Below are 19,690 nucleotides of genomic sequence, written 5' to 3'. Positions count from 1 at the left end.
CTTGTTCCCTCTCTTTTTCTTAATAGCCAATCTGAACCCCCGATATAACACTAATCCATTCCCTGATATCAGCAGACATCAGAAAGAAGAGATCATAAAATCATAGGATCATTAAAAGCTTTGGGTTGGAAGGGGCCATTAAAGGACATCTGGTCCAATCCCCCTGCAATGAGCAGGGACATCTTCACTGAGATCACGTTGTTCAGAGCCTAGCGCAACCTGACCTTGAAGGTTTCCAGGGATGGGGCATTTTCCACCACTCTGGGCAACATGTTCCTGTGTTTCAACACTCTCATTACAAAAACATTTCCTTCCTTATATGTAGTCTAAATCTACCCTGTTTTAGTTTAAAACTATTACCCTTTGCACTATTGTGACAGGCCTTACAGAAATGTCTGACCCAATCCTTCTCCTAAGGTCCCTTTAAGTATTGAAAGGCCACAAAAAGATCACATTGGAGCTTTTTCTTCTGCAGGCTGAGCAACCTCAACTCTCTTAGTCACAGGAGGGGTGTTCCAGCCCTCTGATCTTCCTTGAGGCCCTCCTCTGGACTCACCACTGATTCCAGGTCCTTCTATTTGGGGGCCCAGAGCAGGATGCAGCACTCCAGGTGGGGTCTCATGAGAGAGCAGAGGTGGAGAATGACCTCCCCAACTTGCTGGTCATGATTCTTTCTGTACAGCTCAGGATGCTGTTGGCTTTCTGGTCTGCAAGGGCACATTGACGACTCACAGCCAATCTTTCATCCACCAGTACCTCCAGCATCTCCCTCTGCTCTCCCTCCCATGAAGAAGCTGTAGACAACAATGAGATCCCCTCTCGGTCTCCTCTTTCCTAAGCTGAACAAACCAAGTATCCTCAGCCCCACTCCTACTAAGTCCTGTCCTCTAGTTCCCTCAATATTTTTCAAGCTTTCTTTTGGACATATTCTAATTTTTCTGTATCTTTCCTATATTTTGGGAGCCTAAACAACACACAGGTGAGGCTGCACCCACAATGAGCACAGTAGCCAAATCTGCGATCAAAATGCTTACAGCACCCTACACAAGGGTTAGCTCTTTTAGCTGCCAGGTCAAATTGCTGAATCATATTAAACTTACCATCAACCAAAACCCCCAGATCCCTGTCAGCAGGGCTGCATTGCACCCAGACTGCATGTACACCCACCAGATCACACTGCTTCAGATGCAGAATCAAGCATTTGTCCTTGTTAAATTTCACGCGGTAGGTGATTGCCCAGTGCTCTAATCTAGCAAGATCTAACTGTAAAGCCTCTCTACACTGTCAAGATCTATCTTAAAGCCTCTCTAGCCTCTAGGGCTAAACAAGTCCTCCTAACTTAGTATCACCAGAAAACATGGTTAGTGTACACTCAACTCCTCTGTCTGGTCACTGATAAAACCATTGAAGAGAACCAGCTCTCAAACTGAGCCCTCGTGAAAGAGCTCCATAAGTGGCTGGACCCCAGTCAGATGTTAACTCAGGCACTACAACTCTGGGAATTGAGTCCCCACCACATTGTGTACATGTCTGGCTTCATGCTGGACATTTTGTTCAGGAGGGCACTGCAAGAAAAAGCTTTGCTAAAACATGCTGCTCTTTATATGAGAGTGTCTGTAGTGTTTTGAGTGAAAAAATACTCTATATAATATGATTTTCATGAGAAACTCCAATGGATAAAGTTTTAAATATAAAATAGTACATCTTTTTCACTGGGGCAGAAAAAAAGGGAAGCTTTTCTTTACAATACTATGAGATATTGGCCTGTTTATGCCCTTTTCACCTGAATACTACAGAGACCACAGTTTATCCAAGTAATTGTTCTTTCAGATGAATTTCTAGAGTTTGAAACACTGTCATGGGGCTTGTGGGAGAGCTCTTTTAAGGAGTGCAGTAATCTAGACTATTTTTTTCTAAGGCAAATATATGTCATTCAGTCAGTGGATAAGAGAGATTTTAAATGGATTCAGTCTTCCTATTACTGCAGCAGTGAAATGTAAATATCAGGGGAAATTGATTTGGAAACATGATTTAATTCATCCTCTATTTAAGACATCCAGGTGTGAAATGTGTAAGAGTGCTTTATGGTTAATGATGTCACTGCAGTATAGGAATCTCCTCAGCAGGAAAAAGGTTATTCTGTTTTATTTCTTCAGATAAAACCTATCCAAAGACTCCAGACAGGGAAGAGTTTAAATGGAGCTAGGGAGAAATATAAGTAGAGTACATTACAGGAAATAAAAAGAATCTGTAGTCATTCTATGAGGAAATAAAATCTCTCTTCACTGCAGCTCTGCACTTTACAGAAGGTGATTTGGTTTTAATTTTAAGGGCTTCTAAGCATTATTACCATTATCATCATCATTATAATTATTATCAATAATATCATTATTCTCTTTTTTACCACACTTTTTTTATCTCAGTATCTGCCATTAAAATGAAAGACTCTTCTGGCTCAAAGCTATTTCTCCCACCCATCACTGACTATGTTTCACAATGTTGCTCTTGCTTAATTTTTCTCCCGGTCCCCAGCAACTGGACTTCATCTTTCCTGCAGGTGAAAGATGCCTAATGTGCCTGTGAAGTTTCAGTTTGTTTTTTTAATTCTATGCTGTGGGGTTTCTCACAGACAAGTTTCTCCTCTGGGGAATATTTTACCAATTAGTAATAAAGCTTTTTTACATCTGTGTGCCCTTATTTTACTTTAATAAAAATTAGCAAGCACCACTCTTGTTCTATAAGCTTCTACTGCAGTGCCTGTACACACAGCCTCAGCCACACAAAAGTTTCACATGGAGGGGGAGTAAGATTGAGGCAAATGTGTTATACAGCTGACCCACTGCCAAGACATTTTGACACAAGAAGAAACCCTCTTCTTTAGCAGGTGATGTGGGTGGTCCTAGACCATGGAACAGAAAGACCTTCCTCTTCATAGCTTTGCATAACTGGTAAAAGGGAAATTTCCGTTCATGGCTGTTCTATTGATAACAGTGATCTGAATCACACAATGCAATTGTCTTCATGTCTCAGGGCACAGGATTTGACAAGATGAACTCGGATTCGTTACGTGTATTTTCCAGAATGAACTGTGGAAAAAAAATATTTCCCCCTGATTTGGTTTAGCATATTTATATGTCCTGGTTTTAAAACCCTACATCCCACTGAGATGCCCAGCTGTTTAGATCTGGGGAATTTTTCCTTCTAGGAGACTGTACGCCTAATTAAAAACTGCCAAAGTAGTTTGTGTTTAAAAACAATTGTAGCTTTCAATGAACTTGACATATCGAGTGGCTCCTATTCTTCCACTTGTCCAGAAAGTATGTCAACTTGCTGAAGGACTTTCATAAAATAACTAGTGAGATACATCACTTCGGTTGTTAAATTGTATTTTCTATTTCCAAACCATTCTTCAATGTTGTATACTTGTCAGATCCTACCAAAGCTATAACTTTCCAAAAAGCTATGAACTTTCTAAGTAAACAGCATATGAATAGGGTTTCAAAGCAATAGTGAATTTCATTACAACTTGCTTTATCTGAACTTATTCTGGGTGCCTCTTCTCCCAGTAATTTTAGAGAACTTGTTTTACAGTTGCTAATAAGTTTACATCAGAAAAATAGAAACAATCAGAGGCAAAGCTCTTAGCAAAATAGCAAATTTGTGATCTAAGAATATTCTCATTCACGGTAGAATTACACTTGAAAGTTATTTCCTTCAACATTGTCATAAACGAACTCAGACATTCAGTGAATCCAATGGCCTAGGAAATTTTCATTCTGGGCAATCAGCAAGGTGGACTGACTATTACTTTAAGAAAGATTTGGGAATCTAGCAAAAGTAACTTCTATGATGATATTTTCTATGGGGAAAATATCTTGATATCTTGGCTGTATTTCTGTACCTCAGATCTTTGATTCCAGCTCAGCTGACCAGTCTACAGAACTGCTGTGTTATTATCTACTGGGAAAAAATCCAGGTTCTTGTGAAAGCTTTAAATTTCATAAACAAAAGGAGATATGTGCCTTGCTATTAAGCCAAAATACCTTTTGCTTAACCATGAATTTTTAGATTACAAGAGATTAGATGTAAACAATATAATAAATATAATAAATACATTTTATCAATACATAGGAGGAGACTGGAGCATAGATTTGTGCAGGTCAGTGCTGACACCAATTCAGCTTCTGTGAAACTTGCAATGGGAATGACTTACCACTGGGATGGCTCCTGCATAGCTGATGGCACAGCAAGCAGCAGCTCCAGTGGCAGTCAGAAACTGAGCTTGAAATTGCACCCTTCAGCACTGCTCTTTCCAGGCACTGCGTTTGCTCTGCTAATAACAATGTTCATATTGAGTCAGTTTAGCCAATTCAGTTTTTCTTCATGGATGCTATGTAATGCAATACATGAGAAATGTCTTCTGATTTCACCTACCTGTGCAGTTCTTTCCTCTCACAAGTTTTATATTGCACTTCCAAAGTTCTGTACCAAGCCAGGGCCCTGGGAATTAAGAGGAGCAACTATTGACTCATTCTTTTGAGAAGGCTGGCAAACCCCCTCTTTTTTACAGAGTGAGTTGCTGACCCCTGACATCAGAGCAACATATGAAAGTGCTGATAAACTGCATTGATTTGTGAAGCAATCGGGTCCATCCTCTTGCTGCTGCAGATTTGAACAGAAGAACTATTACCTTTCAGATTGGCAATTTTAACTCCTCTACCACAGCTTGATATCTTGTTTTTCTACATCTGCCAAGAGAGATGAAAAGAGATATCTAAAATCTAAATGTTTACAGTGGTATTACATTATTACAAAACAGTGGGAGAGAAAGCATTTTCAAATAAAACACATTTGGAAAACTGAGAGTTTGGTTGTCCCCCTTTTCAAGGTGCATAAGACTGGGCTTACAACAGAAATATATGAAAGACAATTTGCTATGATGCTAGACTAACCTATGGTGCCAAAGCTTTCCGAGTGCAGCGGGCAGTTCTTGTCCTCACATCACTAAAAATGATCTAGCAGAATGAACAGAAAACAGGGCAACAAGTAAAACCAGAGCTGTGAAACAGCTTTCATACAAGGAGAGGCTTAATAAAATAAGTTTCTTACCAGAAAAAGGACAGCTGAAGCCATATGTGGCAGGAATCTTCAAAACTGTGAGCTGCAGGGAAAAAAAGATAACTCATTATGTTTTCCAGATCAGGACATAACTAGTGGAGGGTGTCCGTGTCCGCACCTGGCAGAGGGATTGAAATAGATGATCTGTAACGTTCCTTCCAACACAAACTTTTCTACGATTCTATGAGTCAAGGAAAAAGCAAAAGCAACAAGAAACAAGCTGCACATTCAAACCAACATCCGAAAAGAAGAAACTTCTATGTGTTGGGGGGGGGATCAGCTGCAGAGCTCCTTGCCATGGCTGCTGTGAATGCATTTTTTGCAGCAGAAATTGTACAGAGTTACAGGGAAACTACACCCAAAAATAAAATAAATATAAACAAAAATAAATAACTTTTAATTTTAATTTTTTACCAATTTTTTTAAGTGTATGATTTATTGGAGATTCTTCTGGCAACGTCTAGGCATTTTTCATGTTTGCAACTGTCAGACATGGGACTAAAGCAAGATAGACTAGTTCTTCAGTCCAATATGATCATTCCTGCTTTCTTCTGTTTAATTACAAAAGTAAATTTAAGTAGTTGAAACTTTATTACACTTCATGTGTACTTAAACACATTTTGCATGGGAATTCTATGTCAGTGTAGGGAGAGGATAATGCTCCAAAGTGAGACAGCAATGAACTCCATGTAACAAGGATTGTTCAGTTACATTCATGCATGTTTCTCTAAGTCAGTGGTATCACTTCTGTATAAAAGTAAAATGTCAAGTCATTTAAAATATTAAAATATAAAAAATTTCTCAGAAAAAAAAAAAAAGATGCCACAGCAACCAAATTTATGTCCCTAATTTAGCTGACTGGCAATAGGAGAGGTTCATGATATTTATAAACGTCTTTGTCATTGAGCGCCTGGCATTGCTGAAAAGGCAAAAAGAATCTGTTGCCAATAAAGGAGGAAAATGTCAAATTTGATTAAATGCAAACTGGTCAAAAACTGGTCATAGGAAAACAAATTATTTAAACAGATTAAAGAAATCTTAGAGCTCACACCCACGCCTGATTAAAAAACTATTCATCAGAATTAAGTGTGTCATGCTTTTTCTGTATCAATATTTATGCCTGCGCTGAGCTGCAGATGCAAATGGGATGGAAATATAAAAATCTAATTTATTTAGCATGTCTACATCTTCAGATGTTACAGAATAGAGTTTGTTTACAATTTCCTTTACAATTACTTATATGCCTTTCTCCACTCCCTGTTTAAAAAACCCTAAGGCTGTCCAAAACCAGTGTAGAATGTTCTTGACTTCAGTCAATGAGCTTTAACAGAAACCAATGAATTTTAACTGAATTTTTGTTTATCTCAAGCTGCACATTTTAATGAAATCAATACATTCTTGCTGAAAACCTCATGAATCTATTGGAAAGAATACATTTTTTAATGAAACCAATATACCGTTTTATAATGTCTGTATGTTTTAGTGAAAGCATTGCAATACATTTTAGCTGAAACCAATACATTTCTCCAAGGCTGATACCAAATAAACCTTATTTTACAGTGAAACCAATGCATTCTTACTGAAACTAATATTCCATATTCCTGAGCCAACATTGTCAGGTGAAATGAAAGCTATGTTTTATTTTACTAAAGAAATTACACTTTCAATGGAATCTTAACACAAGGAGTTTTGCAAAGCTCATATTTTAGTATGTGTATAAAATAAGAAGAAGATCATAAGAAGTCATTTTGAGATAGATCTATCTTCTTGGGGATTTTTTATGTAGTCTTGCAACATATATGCATTCTATCAAATGAGTTACGATATAGATAGGAGTTTATTTTCATTCTCATTAAACTTCCACTAAATCTTTTTTTCACTTCATGTGCAAACTGAATTAAAATAAGTCAACATTATGGGTGATTTACACTTCAGAGCAGAGGAACAGAGCAGTGGTTAATGATTTTATTGTAGACTAGATGTGATTTATTATGCAAGAATTTTTTGTAAGAATTGTTTTCGGTACATCAGCTTCGGTATTTTTCTCAACATTATGACTAAAGACGTGCTGATCTACATTACTTAGAAATGTTTTGGATAGTCTGGTACATGTAGCTAAAGATTTTTTATCCTTCTAAATGTTTTAATCGATGCAATTAATGTGAATTAGAAGGCCCCATTTGAATTTCAAAGATCTGAAGAAATGTATAATCTGCTTAAAATTTAGATACAGTTTTTCTTTCTTTATCTTTTCAGTATAAAGATATAAAGTAGACTGAGCAAGAAAACAATACTGTGAATTCCAATAAAAGTGTTTTGGTTTAACCTGATACACAGAGAACCGCAAACACAAAACTGTTAAACAAAAAAGACCAATTTTATACCATTATTGTTCTCATCACAGGCACATCATAATATTATCTTCAGTTAAACCAAATATACCATCATTTCCCAGTGAAAACCCAAATGTGATGAAACAATAAAGGAATTTGCCATAGTTTATTAAACTGAAAGATTAGCTGTGAAGCTGCAACACGTTACAAGCTAGAAGCCCAGATGCTAGATCTGATAATTTGCAAACTGAAGAGTGCAGAGTTTCCCAAACTCCCACAGAAAATATGTTGAAATTATTCAGTCTTTATTAGCTAAGAGATGTAATTGATTGCCTTGAGGTGCCCTTGACTAAGTAATTGTTAGGGCTTTGTGCATTACAGTATCCACTTCTGACCCCACTGTTCATGGGTTCCTTGATGAAACACCAAAGATACTAGCAAGCAACATGGAGCACTCCCAATTCATCAGCTCCAGTTCTGCATTCCTATCTGTGCATATGGGATCCTGATATTTCAGGCACTAATGAAGCCATAGCCTTGCCATTGCAAAGTTTGCTTTGCCAAGCTTGCTGGTTTGCAGAGCTGACCTACTTACAAACCTTATGAAAACAAAATGGTCATTTTAACTCTGAAGTTATGCCTAATGACATCTTTCAAAAAATTCTTTCCCTACTAATGATGCTTGAGAAATAAAGAATTAAATGCAAATGCAACGGAAAGTCAGAGGAAAAATGCAATATTGAGGAAAATATATAGTCCAATTAAAATTATTAGCATAGAAAAGGGTAGTATATATTGCTGCTGCAGCTGCTTGCTCACTGAATGGTTTTCTTCATGTACAATAGGCTGCCTTGGGGGTGATTGATCCATTTCCAGAAAGATAATCATTGCATTCCAACGAATCTAAAAGACAAAGTGTAACAAGACCATTCACTCTACTAGTATTGGATTTTAATTCTCCTCGTTATTTAGGCCCCTCTAGCAATTTTCCCTTAATAAGTTCCTATAGTGCTTTGCCAGACTCCTTTTTAATATAAAACATATTTTTTTCTTTCAAACTTGTATGGTCCACTCATCTTCACATGACTTCTACCCCACATCTTTCTCATTACTGTTCTTGCTGGCATACCTTTTCTTGCAAGCATTTTAAAATACATGCCATTATTATAGTTATTTCAGAAACCCACACAATGAGGAAGAATAATGTTAGTTGCCCAGTTTTGTCCTTTTCAATGCCATTATTAAAACATACTTGACTTTAAAAAGGAGTTAAAGTTTTGGACCTTGCAACAGTGATAACCATACACCAGACACTTACATGTAGCTGAATGAAATCCAAAGTGGAAAAGAAGTACTCCACTGTAAACTTACGTATGAATTGTGAATTTTCACGATCATAGACACAAACAAGTGTTAAATTAATGGTTAATTTTAAAGGCATATAGTAGAAACCACTGGAAACTGGGAGTCGGGTTTTCATAACCACATTAGGTGCATGTTTAGCATGAGTGTTTCTGTAGTGCTAACATTCAAACAAGTCTCAAAGTCTTGTCCACACAGGATGTACAGACACTTCATGTCACAGCCTTCTGTTCTCATTTTAATAATCTCAACAAAATCATGAAGGTATAGAAAGAATTTGAAAGATTATTTTGGATCTTTGGGGACTTGCTTTTGGATAATTATATGCCAAGCATATAATTCATAACAGCAGGAGCATTAGAGAGGACTTGATCATGGTCCTTAAAAGCCAAGTCAGGGAATGGGTTTGTGGTAGGAAGAATCTTGCAAACCAAGAACAAAGGAGAGTCAAATATGTGAAAATGACATTAAGCATTAAATTAGGGCCAGAAACAATATTCCTGTGAAATGTAATTAATGACTGAAACAGTTAATACAGGAATCCAAATTTGTGTGTTTTGAAATATTTCATCCTGCACCAAAGTTAGTATTCTAGCTTGACAGCAAGAATGAAAGTGATAAAAATATTTATGTTTTCAGATCTCAGGCTATTTTCTACAGAAGTTCAGTTTAACAGACACACTAGTTTCTCCTGTTGATCATAAAAATCAACATAATTGACATTATTCCATTAAATACACTCGCTGAGATCTATAATCAAACACTATTCATATTCAGACAAGAAAACACTATAGAAAAATCTTTAAGATGTGGCTGGATATAACAAAGCAAGAGGGAAATCCAGTATCCACATTGTCTATTTCATGTTGCATTAAAATTAACATTTCTGTTCAAAAAGTTTTTTCTGAATTTATTTTTAAGACAGTAAATTAAATTTTATTTTAAAGTATAGATGTCAGTTGGGATTGTGCTTCTGAAGTTAATAAGAGGAAAAACAGAAGTAAAAGATGCAAGAAACCTTTCCTACCTTATTCCACATAGGTTTAGACTGACTTTGTCCATCAGCATCTTATTACAGTTACAACCTTAGCTCCTTAAGCATGTTTTTCCAGACTCTGCTCCTATTCACAACACTATTGACTTTCCCATTATTACTTACCACATCTTCACCATTTGTTGCTCACTAAGATTCTTCTCCTGAAAGCCAATTATTTTTGAGATGGAAATTTCACAGCTCCTCTCTCTTGTGCATTTGCTTTCCGCGAACTGTCATAGCATTCTGATCCAAAGGAAAATACACTTTATTCCTACATAGCTCCTGACTAGTTCAAAGCTAAAAGAAAGAGCTCCTGGGAAAAAAATAGAGACCAATAAGGGCAGAAATAGCATCAACAACTGTCATCATCTTAATAAAGGAGAGAACACTTCGCATAGTCCAATTGTCAGCCAATATCACACCCCTTTCCTTCCTCAGTCACCATATTTATGCCATAGATGCCCTCTAAAAAACTCCCCCCTTTTGTTTCTGCTTTTAAAAATCCTTCTTACCTCCCAAAGTCTTTGTGAAGTAATTACTCCATCACTAAGTATTATCTCTGCTGCCAGGTTTCTTTGCAGAAATTGGATTCAGGGCAGGTCATGTAATGCAAAATGTGTGGGTAACCAAAGTAAAGGAAACAGTGATATCTTAGGTGCACTTGTGAAAGTTTTCTGCAAGGATAAATACATTGTATGGTTATGACCAACCAAAGTCATTTAAATAAATCTAATGCCATATGCTGGAAAGACTGTTTTTAGATTTTCAGACACAAAAGAACTGCTGCTCATAGGTTACTCCTTTATGAAGCACTTAGATTTGACAGTTGTCTGGCAGAGAAAAAAACCAAAACAGCATGAGTAAATGTAAAACCACCTAAAGCACTGCTAATGCAGAATTTGAGATCTAAATGAACTACCTCTTCTAATAATGATGCACTGAGCTTTATTAAAAATGCTGAGTATTTCATATCCCACAGAGTCCTTTCTATTGAAGCACTAGCTCTGTAAGAGCTCTCTCCTCCTGTCAGAAAAATTTCTTCAAATGCACAGCATGTTCACTTGGGGATGCTCATACAAAGGTATGTCTTTAGTTGTTCTGATAAGACAGAACAGTCTTTGTCAGTAATTAAAATCTCTATTAAAGGTGAACGTAACTCTTCTTAAAATCAGTGAAAATATTTGCCTCACTTCAGAAAGTCCCATATCTCGCCATAAGTGATTTACAGTATCTTCTTCCTCTTAATTTCTGAAGGGTGGTCCTTAGAGGGGGGGGGGGGGGGAAGGCACATGGCATCATATCCCATGTGGTACATGGAGAATTCTCTGACATTTCCTGTTCATAGAAATTGTCTCTAGTTAAAATTCACTTTTCACTTATTTGGTCCCTATATAATGTCATCTGTGTACATCTAAGACTCAGAAAAATTTGCTACCTAGGGAAGCTCGGTGACAAACAAATCAATGGTTTACATTTTGCTCTTGGCATACCTGATGGATGTCAGATTCTTTTTAGACTGGATTTATTGATCAAGTCTGTCCAAAACATTTAAAGCCTTCCCTTGTGTTTTGAAGAATATAGAAAATGTTTTGTTGCTCAAGGTTCTGTGGAAGTTGAGTTATCTGTTTTCACTTAGTGCACTTACAGGCAGCCTGCATGGTAACCATGTGTCTTTTCTTCCTTTCAGCCAGCTTCTGCCAAATATCCTTTCTTTTACCTATCCCCATTAAGTATTATGACACAGGGTTGGCAAAATGTTCTGAACAAGGTAATTGTGGTGGCTATTAATAATCATCTTTCTAATATGTCCTGGAGAACTAAGAATATTTGTTCTGAGAACAAAGGAATGGACCAACAATCCTTGATTTGCTCCTTTTCATGTTCATTCACAGATTTCAGGATAAAATTGTAAGCTTTTTCTCACTAGAAAGCAGAATCCAGAATGCTTTTGGCATCCCAGCCCTCTGGCATTTCCGTTTTATGTCAGATGTGTTGCCTACCCAATTCTGTTATTCTTTAAATTCATGGTAAGCTGAAGTGTGTCAGTCAGTCCTGCATCAACACACTGCTTGTCATGGGATTCCGTGAAGGGATCTGAGCCTATAGCAAACATCTGCATCTTTTTTTCTTTGCCTGCCTCTCTTGGTATTTCACAAAATGATCTAAATTTCCAGTAACTGGTTCTATTCCCACAATCAATAGGAAGGACCCTGATGAACAACAGGTATTGTTTAAAACAGTCAATCCACTCATGTTGGTGTGTGGCCTCAGATTTTCTGGGTCAGCAGAATCCCTTCTTCACAAAAGTGAGGGATGGCATTTAAGCACTTGAGTTCTCTGTATTTAGCATACTGTTTGCCTGTCCTTATTGTTCTGTAACTTGTTGCTGTCTTGGCAGCCTCTGACAAAGGTGAATTCAAACTGTTCTGAGGCATGATTTATTTCCAGGAACACCTACAGGTCTGCTGTGTGTTGAAGACCATCTGTGACTCAAAATAGCTGGGTCATTCCTTGGTATCATCTAAACTAAAACCAAATTCCAAATTTTGTAAATCCTCCAGCAACAAACATCTTTTTCCTTTTTTTATACATCTCTGGGAACCAACACTGTTTTTTTCAAAACCTTTGTATAGTTACGATTTTCTGACTCTTCACAGAAAGCATGTATGTCATGTACCAGGATGAAGCAGATTCTGTGTTAGATGCACATGAATGCTTACAAAATGCTGTTTACTTGGCTTCACTCTTCTTTTAATGATTCTAACAGAATTTTCATTTGAAAAGCAAATAGAAAGATAGTAACTAGAAAGGGAATGATATGAGTTGCATTTCCACCCTACTGTGATGGCTCTGTTATGGCTGTGTACCTTGTCCTGTAGTAGAAACCAAAGTCAGGGGAAGTGGAAGTGGAAAATATTGAATCCATTTGGAAGAACCATCAGCAAACAAAATCTTCCATTCACTCACATGCCTTTGCATTGTAACAGGATACTGAAAGTCTAGAATGACCTCCTCACTTCCTCTTTCATCAATCCATTAGCTCAGCTGTGAGAGGAAGGACATAGTAGGTGAACTAATATTTGTGTGGCCTTGTTGCCACCAGAAAAATATTTAAGTAGATTTCACACAATTCAGAAGGCAAAGAAAGGGATATTGCATTCACCTTGTGTATGTTATTTATTTTTACAGTGCAAATGAAGGCGCTGAGGTATTTCGGGTGACAGTTTAAAGTTAGATACACCCTAACCTTGGGACACAAGCCCTCTGGAAGCTGCCCTGATGCACAGAATTCATCCCTGAACAAAAGCACCAATCCTGAAAAATGCTCATATGAAATGCTCATCCCTGTCAATACCTTTCCATTTCATGACACATTTTCTGAAGCAGCTGAAAATGGGGAAATCCTAAGTTAAAATTCACATTGCTCCTCCTGTTTTCTACCCATATCTGAATAATTATTCTCCCTAGGTGACATAGATGATGAGATTCCCCACACTGCAGTTTAGTTACTCTGGCTGGCCCTGCTAAAAGAAAAATGAGCAAATGAAAAATCTGTTTCAAAAACTAAAAAACAAGAATAACATTTTGCCCCAGTGACTACCCAAACACTTTAAAAGCAGATGGATATATGTATGTATCTAGGTATCTATGTGTGTGGTTTTGTGTATATATATATATATATCTGCATATATAGTCTTGTACTGAAGGTAAGGTCTAAGAATCAGATATTTTTCTTAAGATTTTCTGAGATAATGTAAAAAAACATATGAATATATGATAAGATGTCTGGGATACTGCCTCACAAACTCCAGATTTATTCATCTGTATTTCTAGGATAGTTCTTCTATGTTATCACACAATACAGGAAAAAATAACATGTAAAAATATGGAGTCTGATGCTTTTTGAATGTTTAAGTTTGCTGAGATTAGAGAGCTACTTAGAATAAGGCAATGTTATTAAATTAATGCACAAATTATATTGGGTCATATAATAACAGTATTTTTTAAAGTATAATTTATTTATTTTATCAAATACAAACCCATGTATTAACATAGAGTATTTATTTATGACTACAAAAGCTCACAACTTTTTTCCCAAAGGAGTAGTTTATGTGTCCTATGTGTATGTATTATTCTGTACCTTTATTCCATTTTTCTGCCAGCCCTATTTCAAACTCTGAATTTGCTTTTTACTCTCTATTTCACTTTTCTATTTTTGCTTGCTAACTAAATTTATTCCTACTGCCCGTTGACCATTTTGATTTTTTAGCCTCTCTTTATTGAAATGAGAGTCAAGTGATAAACTCTGAGCTTCAATTTTGAAACTATTATGCTGAAAGGAGCTTGAAATTGGATAGAATTAGCTTATTCGTTCAGCATTGCAAAAGGAAAAATACTAGTAATTCCTGAGCACTTCCAATTTCCATTTACTTCAGAGCAAATTTCACATATTCAGCATGTACCCAGTGCTTGAGTTGCTTGGGAACCTCTCTGGGAAACATTTTCCTTGTCTGTGAGCAGAGCCATTGTTGTCCAGACCTGGAAAAGAATTACTTCAGAGACTGCAACCACACAAATGAAGAAAAGGACAGCATTAGCTCATGATGGATGAGCAGACAGAAAAGGGATGGGAAATCCAGAATTACTGTGTTTTCTTATACATTCTGAAATAATTCATGCATTGGAACAATGTTTGTATAGACCTCTTGGTGTACAGACCTACACAAGCTGTGGGCAGTGCTGTTGTGGAGGAGAACGTGCAGCGTGCTGAGTACCCAAAAAGAGCCATAAGCATGAATTATATTAACTGAACACTTGGTTCAACCAGTGCTTGGTGCCTCAGAGTATGCCTAGATGGGAGGTAAAAAATTACAGCAGCCTAAAAGTTCAGGTAAAATATGAATAAGGGGATTCATGTTATATATGTAAAGAACTGATAAAGCTCATGGCAAGGGATAGCTATACCGTGCATCCTGGTGCTTCAAGCTGCTGCGAAATTCCACCTCTGTCCTACTTCTGTCCTGTACACAATGTTGTATCACCTACAGTATTGTCTGAATTAAAGGTTTCCCAGTTCATATGTTCACAGAATATGCTGAGTTGGAAGGCATCTCCGATCATCATCAAGTCCAGCTCCTGGCCCTGCACAGGACAGCCCCAAGAACCACCCCCTGTGCCTGAGACTGTTGTCCAAACATTTCTTTATCTCGCTCAGGCTTGGCACTGTGACCACCTCCACTCAGTTTAGACACAATTCTAGTTTTACAGTGTGGCATCTACTGAGAAAAGACTACTTGTTAATAGCAAGCAGTATTTTATACAAAGTAATATTCCTTTAAAATTACACCTCAACCTGAGCTGCCAAATTCCTCTTCAGACCCCTAAACAAACGAACAGATGTTCAGAACTAACCCACTGCAAGTCAGCCTCATCATGCTTGTTAGAAAGAAAGGAAATTTGAGCACAGAATATTTTTCTTGATGTCTGAAAAGGGAAACAGGATCCCAACTTTTTCAAAAGAGATTTCAAATACCTTTCTTGTACCTTCATTAACCCTTATAGTTCTTAATTTCATGTTGCTAGAGTCATTAACTCTTCTGTTCATGTACTCTTTCCTTCTCATTCTGCAGCAGGATGGTAGTAATTTTTACAAGACATACTGCAGTGATCAGACTTACTCTGCTGATTATTTCAAATTTCCTTATCAAAACAGATTTTAATCATAAACAGCACCTTTCAAATTATTTCTCATGGTGTCTTTATAGTGCTCTAAATCCAGTGTGCCTGTACTTCTAGTATTTTGAATGGCACCAAAATATAGATGTTGATTACTTAACACCATAATAGGTCTTTAAATATTTTAACTGAATTTATAATTTTTTTGTGAAGTTCATTCAGCAATATTTCTTGAAGAGCTTTACAGCACAGGTACAGACCAATGGTGACATCAAGTGGTGGTTTACATTTTTACTACATTTGAGAAAAATCACAGGTTTGGTGTCAACAACTGGCAGAGGGGCATTCCTAACTTTCTTTCCTTTCTTTTATATTTTTTCTTTTAGGTTTCTGCTTTATCTTACATGCTTTTTATTTTCACTTCTGCATTTTCCTGTGGAAAACACCAAATACCATCCAGCCCAAATGATGGTTGTATATATCTCCAAAAATCACAGGTTAGGGTTTGCTGAGGTCATCAATACTATGCCAGAGAAATACTAATCCTAAGTACTAACTAAATACTAATAAACTAAAAACTGGTATTCAGCTGGGTATTTCACTTCTAGTACGTGAAAGTCTCTCCTCCATTCAGGATTTGAATTAAATGTGAACTCTGAAGAATAGAGAGTCTTTTGTTTTCTGCAGACTCCAGCGGTATATTACTCCTTGGTAGGCACTAAGGACAAGTTATTTCTTTTTAATTTGATCCAATATCAAATACTTGCCTTGAGTCTTTCCGTTTTAGAGACTACATCAAGGGCTCTTTTCATTGGTCTTGCTGGTTCTTCTCAGTAAATGTTAACTCTTATCAGAAAGTCAGCACATTTAAACAAAAAATATTTTTCAGGTGTTTCAGTGTTGTAAGTAGCAAATTGGATGTTGTCAGTGTAGTAGGGCACAGAAATAAATAGCAATCACAGCCTACAAACACAGGAGTATAGTGATTGCATAGTTTAGGCTTCAGGAGTCAGATGACCCCTACATCCTTTTGCTTACAGAGCAGATGTGATTCTGTGCCCCCCCACATCCTCTCAACAGCCCCTTCCCATGGGCCCTACCCTTGTGGTGACATGGCATAACTGGCTTTTTTCCCCTATAAAATGTCAAAGAGAATCACAGTCTTCCCTATCTAAAGCTTGGGAATTCACTCTGCACTGCATAACCAGGCTTGAAATCAGCTACAGTGCTAAGCATCTCTTTCTGTAATCACCTTTTGAGAAAGAACATACCACAGTTAGTTTCAGTAAAGGGTAAATATTAAAACAAATCTCACATTTTGTTTTGGCGCTTTTGTTTTGGTTTTTTTATCTTAGTCCAGACTTTTAAGAAGCTTCCACTGCTAGGATGTCAGAATGATTGTGAAAAATATACAGAAAGCAAAAAGACAGTTTCTTTTTCTTTAAAATGATGGATTATCTGACCAGTTTCAGTGCATTGCTAGTCCATTACTAGTGTCCAAATTACTTTCTCCTCCAGCTTGAGCTGTTATAATGTGCAGGCCTGACTATTGGAGCACTGGATCTCTGGAGCTGGTGGAACACACAGGGAGGGAAATATTTCAAGAAGAGTTAAATCATGTGGTTAAAAGGAATCTGGCATCAACTCCAAAATCCTGTTTATAACAATACATCCAGGGGAGATTCTTGTGGAAGCTAAAGATACCTGACATCCCAGTGCCAAACTTCTGAGCCTTCATTACCTCTTTTGGTAACAGAAAATGGAAATGAAATGATAGAATAAATTTACCTCATGCAGAATGGAAACAAAACACCCCATACCATTCAAGTCTGTCTCCCAGGTTGAAACTGGAAGTTAAGTAAAACATAAACCCTCCTTTGCACCATTTCTCTGGCCACTGTGAATGATTCACTAGAGCATATGAAGTCCTAGAAAAGATGGTACACAAAATAGTCCTCCCACTGCAAATCTTGGCTTTGTGTCACCTTTATGAGGAAATATTCTTTTCTCAGAGCAGTGGTTCCAGACATTAGGAATCTACTCTTTTAAAATAGAAAGCTAAAGAAAACTTAAGTGTATTGTGACACCTTAATGTGCAATAGCCAAGCTTAGACAGACAAAGTGAGTAAGAGACATCCAGCAAAGCACATCACCTATCTTCAGCCATCTAGAGAGGCTTTGTATGGCATTCCATGTGAAGGGAAAAGGCACCACAACAGAATGAGTCCTAGAGATACAGCCCTCTTTGTCCTTATTAGAAGGACCTTGACACATCACCTGGAGGGGTAGATGAAAAGAAAACAGGAGAAAGTAGGAGTAAGTTCAGCACTTTCATAAGTACATTTTAAATATGTCTGCATAATCTTAAAAAGTGCTACAGTAAAGTAAGCCTGGAAAATTTTATAAAATTTTCAAACCATGTTCTTTCACATTTTTTTAATGCATAAGTGATGTTTATATGTATTTCTATGCTTAATTCCATCGTTAGTCATCTCTTGTTCCACTTGTGTTTTCCAATAACCTTGCCACTGTCTTCTTAACATCAGTTGTAGACTCATGTTAGAGCTGCTGAACATGTCAGAGCAGCAGCAGGACTTCCTTTTTAAAGCAGAATTTCTGCTTTAAATTTACATCTTAAAGATCTGCTTGTGTCAATATGTCACGCTTATTTGAAAACACTTTCTGATACAGGGTTGAAGCCATCCTAGATACTCTGGAGGGTCAAATGGTACAGGGGTCAAAACTCCGGGAGTTGTTTAAAGACAATAACTGTAAACAGTGCACCAAGAGTAAAAACTGTTATAATGTAGGACCAAATCAGAATCCAAACTAAGGGCACAAGATGAATGAATATTTCTGAACTGGAATCTAAGTAATCAGTTCTTGGTTTGGGTTTTATGTTTATGACGCACATCTTTATTTTTATTTCTTCCCACAAGAGGGCAACAGTGAACTATAAATACATTTTTCCCCTCATTCCACAGTGCTGAGACTATAGCAACATTTTTCTTTATAAAAAAATCAGATGTCACACTACTATAACTCAAAACCACTTTCTGAAACTAAAAAAACCTCTGTCTGTAAGAAAATCTTCCACAAAGAAAGGAGGGGGGTTTTTTCCATTAAAAAAAAAGAAAGAAATTCAGTTTCATATTGAGATGCTGAAAATGGAATTACATCAATGACTAAAGAGCTGTACTCACATTTCTATCATCTGAGGACTTTGGTCATAATTTATGCTCTGCTAGGTGTTAAGTTTTTGTTGTTTTATGCTCCTTATTACTTAATTTTCATGTTTGGTTTTTTGTTTATCCTAAGCAAGATTTTCATTTTTTCCATCCAGGCATTTTCCATTTGAATTTCAATAGCCCTCTTCTAATTTTTTTTTCTTGTCTCAATGTATTTGCTATATATATTTATGGTTCTAATGTGTACCTCAAGCAACCAGCACACAATTGAGAGGAAATATTTGTGTATTTCTCTCCAAGAAAAAGAATTAGAGGATTCTTTGAAATATTTAATGGTATCCCACCAAGCACTTGATATCTGTGCATTAGAAACCTGTTGTTTCAATGCTTTATTTAATTTTTATCACAGAAGGGGAAATTTTAAGTTCAAAAAAGGTTAGAAAATTTGGCCACCCACAACAATATTTCCGTGTTTGCCACTGACTCGGGGAAATTTTTGTTTGCTATTTACAGCAATAAGAGGAAAAAAACAGCTGTAGTTTTCAGTTCTTGCCCACGCAAGATGAGCAACATTATTTCCTGGATTAAGAACATCATTTCTGTGCACATCAATCCAGAAAAAAAATTGGATATTTAAAAAGAGTTTTGTAATAGCTCTGCAACTGAAACCGTAACTGAGTTACTGAAAGTTTTACCCCCATGGAATTTGCCTAAGTAACACTAGAAGATGATGCATCCTGAATCATAGGAAAAATCTTTTTTTCTATTGAAACACTTGATATGAAAGAAAACAACTACAAAGTGAAGCACTGTTTGTTCACCTGACAAACAGTCAACAGAACTTCCCTGAATTTTGTGTAGTTAAGAAAACAGTCAAGTTAATTCTCTGAATGTATTACAATGTCAGCCTTGAAGACAGAACATTTCCCTGCTGTGTTTTTTAAAGCTAGTTTGCATACAAAATCTTGTATGTGTTT

Source organism: Melozone crissalis, unplaced genomic scaffold (assembly GCF_028551555.1).
Source record: "Melozone crissalis strain CALT ecotype California unplaced genomic scaffold, PUWL_Pcris_2 ptg000042l_1, whole genome shotgun sequence".
In the NCBI taxonomy this organism is placed as follows: domain Eukaryota; kingdom Metazoa; phylum Chordata; class Aves; order Passeriformes; family Passerellidae; genus Melozone; species Melozone crissalis.
The sequence above is the reverse complement of the archived record's forward strand: the minus strand, read 5'-3'. Positions refer to the sequence as shown.